Source organism: Gavialis gangeticus, unplaced genomic scaffold (genome assembly GCF_001723915.1).
Source record: "Gavialis gangeticus isolate Ggan-Ray unplaced genomic scaffold, GavGan_comp1, whole genome shotgun sequence".
Lineage (NCBI taxonomy): Eukaryota > Metazoa > Chordata > Crocodylia > Gavialidae > Gavialis > Gavialis gangeticus.
The window spans coordinates 12,416,749-12,421,206 of NW_017729019.1; positions in this window are offsets into that span (position 1 = coordinate 12,416,749).

Genomic DNA, 4,458 nt, shown 5'->3' on the forward strand with positions numbered 1-4,458 from the left:
AGGCCTCAGCAGCTGCGGCGCCCGGCACAGGCGTCCTGTGCGGCGCACAAAGCTTGGCCTCGCGGCGTCGCCGGGTGCGAGGCACGTGGCCGAGCAGGCCTTGCTGTCCCGGACAGGGCAGTGGCACAGCCTGGCGACGCCAGTATCCGGGTGCCCTAGGCCAGGGCGAGGAGAGGAGGCCTGCTGCTACCGGGCTCCAGGCAGCGCTGCACGGACTTGGTGGAAGCGAGCTGTGCAGCCGACGGGGCGGGCTCCGGCGCGGCTCCTCACGGCCTGTGCTGGTTTTGCTCAGGAGTACCACGTCTTCTGGAGACGCTCAGCGGAGGCGCCGCGCTCCTCGAGGCGGTCCAGCCAGGACGCAACCTGGCACAGCTTCATCCCGGCCTCAGCACTCAGTGCAGCGCTTCCCCTGCGCTAAGACCTTGCAAAGAGCCAGCGCTGGTGGGGAAGTGAGGATAATGGAAGAAGGCCGCCGGGCTGTTTGCTTTACCCTGCGATCAGCAGAAATCTCTGCTTGGACTCGCGAAGGGCAGGCGAGGGAGTTTGGATTGATTAAAAGATTTATAACCTTTTAGAGCTGCTTGGCACCGAGTCCAGGTAGAGAGAGAGATGCTGATGAATACAGGGATAGCTGTGAGTACCCAGGACCCCGCCAGTGCCAGCCGGAGGCTTTGGCCGCGCGGGCGCCAGCCTGGGATGGGGTGGCAGCGGGAAAGACCCCTCTCCTGGCTCCGGGAGGGGGAGGAAGGTCGGGAGAGACTTCGGCAGGGGAGGATGGCCAAGCAGGCCAGCCCTGGGGGTGCCCCTTGCCTCTCTCTTGTCACTGGAGCCGGGGCTCGGCTCGGCTCTGCCCGCCCGCAGGGAGGTCGCCCTTTGCATATCATCGCAGCCACTTCCTTGGCAGCAGGTGCTTGTCGCGGCCCCCGGTTTTACCAAACGAAATCCAATCTGTCCCCTTCCAGGAGCTGTTGCCTGGGCCACGCCAGGCTATTTATAGCAGGCCTCCGGGGATGCAAGGAGTTAACGCCTGGGGCTGAGCCATCTCTGACCCGCTCCCTGGCCCAGAGAGCCTGGGGAGAGCGGTCTGGGGGGTGCATCCCACCCCGCCTCAGCCGCGCGGCTGTCCCTGGTGCATGGTAGGCAGGCGCCGGGTTTCTATGACAACGCGAGTGTTGGCATTCGCCTGCCATCTCCGGGGAGGGAGGTGGTGCCTAGCAGGCAGGGCAGAGGGCAGGGGCCATGGGCTGGTCGCGCTTGCACCGGAGGCCTTGCAAAGCCCCCGTCCTGCAGGTGAGGAAACGGAGGACCCACCCCGCCACGTTCCTCTGCAGATTTCCAAGGCGCAGCACCATTCCTCTTTGGGCCCAGGAAGCCAGCGCATCCCCGCCACCCGGGATGAGCTCTCTCCCCAGGACGTACCGAAGGACATAGGGACTGTCCTTCGCTGAATCAGACCCCAGGTCCATGTTGCCCACTCCGTGTCACACGGCGGCAGAGAGCAGAGGCTGGAAGGGAGCAAACTGGGCCTCAGCAGGGCTTTTTCCCCTGGCCCTCCCTCCCTTGGAGCCTCCGGGCTTTCGGGTCTAGGCTGCTCTGATGCAGAGACCGTGCCCCTCACTCCTGCTCCATGGTGACCGATGCCCCTTTCCCCCACGCGTGTGTCCAGTCCCTGGCTACGCTGCCAGCTGCCACCACATCTGGTGGCCACCCATCATGGTGGGTGGAAAAGACCTTCCGCTCGTTCATTTTAAACCGACAACCTGCTGGTTTCATTTTGTGATGCCTCGTTCTTGCAATGACCAGCCCCCGTTGACTTTCTCTTTGCCATTTCGTATTTTGCAAACCTTCTCCCGTTTCCCCTTTTCCCAGCGGAGCAGGCCTGGCCTCTGTAGTCTGTCCTCGTGCACAAGAGCCTCTGTAGCCCCATCCTCCTCGCTGCCCTTCTCTGGGCCTTCTCCACTTCTCCTCTCTCCTTTCAGAGGTGCGGGGACCAGCACAGGACACCGTATTCAAGGTGTGGCTGCACCATGGATTTACAAAGGGCCACATGATACTTTCCCTTTGTACTATCCCTAAGCTTTGGTTTGCCTCTTGACGGCTGCTGAGCGCGGAGCTGATGGTCATCGCGAGCTGTCCACAGCGATGCCCTGTTCTCCGTCCTGGGAGGTATTGCTGTTGTGCAGGTCCCTCCAGAAGCTGCCACGTCTGCTGGAGGGGCCTGGAAAGCCCTTGCGGGGTCATCTGGGCCCTGCCTGCCTGGGGCGTTGTCGTTCCCTGCCGCTTTCTCCCTTGCCTGAGCAAGGAAATGGGCCTGGGGTCTCCTCTGTGGCAGCCCCAGCTCCGACACTGACTTACTCGGCGACCTTGGGCAAGGCCCCCAGGGGCACATTCTGGGAGGTGGCTGCTAGTTTGGGGTTGTTTCGGGGTACCCAAGTGTAGGACCCTGGCCCTTATGTCCAGGGGAGCTGAGTACCTGCCGTTTTCCCAGCATACCGTAGCCTCCTGGTCCTTGTCATTGGTAATTCCCGGCTACTATTTCATGCCTCTGTGTCCCCCAGCATTGTGGCTGTGCTGTGACAAGCACCCGGCATCATCTCAGGGGCGGTAGCATGCCCGGGAGGGCACGCAGCTCCCTCCCTCCTGCCCCACCGGGATTGACTTGCACTTGGTGGGGTAAATCTGTCTCTCCGGTGCAAACTCCCTAACCTGGAGGTCTTACACCGGCATCAGACGTGCCCAGTAACAGCTTTCTGCTCGCCCTCAGCCTCCTGGCCCCAAACGTCCTTCTCCCTGGGAGCAGGGCTTTGCAAATCCTGCCACGCCTGCTCCGTGCAGCGAGAAGCGGAAGCCGGGTGTCGTTCTGCAGCTAATATTAGTTCCACCGAGTGAGTGAAACCCAAGCAAAGAGGATTCGGAAGGGCATCTCCTGAGTGTGCAGCCAGCTCCGGAGCTGGCGCCCAGCCTGGCTGTCTGCTGCCATCCAGTGTCAAGTCGCTCGGGAGCCAGCTCTTGCTGCTCTTGGGTGCTGAGCAGTCGGCACCCCCCTGTCTCTGCAGAGGGAGACGAGCGTGGTTACAGGATGGGATTTTGACTCTTTCCACCAAATGTGGGCCTGTAGTTGAGGGCCAGCTCGAGCCCACCAGCTTCTTGCAGCGGCACAGCCGGGAAAGGCAGCGGGCAGGCTGCAGAGAGAGGAGAAGGCAGTAGAGGGAGACACAGCCTGCATCACCGCAAGCCCTGCCGGCTCCGGGCTGCTGGCTGGGGCTGCCGGGACAGCCTGGGAATGGGAACAACCTGGGGGAAAGTGGGGGGTGTTCAAATCTGCCCCCCGAGTCTGCTTGCTGCAGCAGCCGCTCCGAGCTGTAACTGCCCTGGCAGCTAGCTGCACCGAGAGATGGGGCGGCATGGGGGGCAAGGCCCGGGGGGTGTAGCATGCTGGGCGAGCTGCCCCAGAGCAAACCCCGGCTCCGGGGGCAGAGCACAGCTCACAGGGGCTCCATCGCCATTGCTGCCACGGCTCCGGCTCAGGCGTGGGGGCGAGAGGGCTGTGGGGGGCACAAGGTCCGGCTGCACTGCTCCCCGCAGGGTGGCTGGACCTATCGCCCGGAGCAAAGGGAGGCTGTAAGCAAGGCACAAGCAGACTGGAGATCATGGGGGTGTGACTGGAAGGTATCCTCGACGCCCCACACAAACGCACTTGCCACCGGTCTGTGGTGCTGCAAGGGCTCCCGGGTGGTGGTAACGCCTGCCCACCCCGGCTCTGTGCTGCTGGCACCCTCTGGCATCACATGGCAAGAGATATCGCGCGCTGGCCGGCCAGCGGTGTCCCCTTCTCACCACTGCAGCAGCTGTTAGAGCCACACTCCTCCTGGTGTAGGCATCACGGGACAGTTCAGAGGATGTTTGGGGCACTAGCAGGGTGGGCTGAGCTCCTGGGCAGCTGCTTATCAACCTGCCAAGTGTCCAGAGTCTGTGGAGATGGACAACGACCCTCCTTCCCTTCAACCCCCCAGCTTTTTTGCAAGGGAAACACTCCACTTGGCCCCATGCAGCAAAAGAGACAGCGTGCCCAGGAGCGGAGCGGGAGGGCAAGGGGGGCAAAGGGCCAGGCTGGTGTGCGGTGTGTGTGCACATGTGGGACACAAAGCAGGGGCATCCAGGTCGGGGCCCACCAGCCCAGTGCTATGCACAGCCCTGTTCGCACAGGAATCTCCCCGGTATTAGCCCGCCGGGCAGTGCCACATTGATTCATCGGTTGTGGTGGGACTGCGCAGAGCCGTCCTCCTGGCCCGCAGCTCCCCCGCATTGCCAGGGCTGAGGGCCGGGGGAGGCTGGCCGGGAGCTTCCCCTGAGCGGCACTGCTGCTCCGGCCACGGGAGAGCTCGCACAGCAAGGCTTCGGTGGCATTTGACCCATTCGAAAGTAAATTAAACATCTAGATCATAAAAACTCCAATTC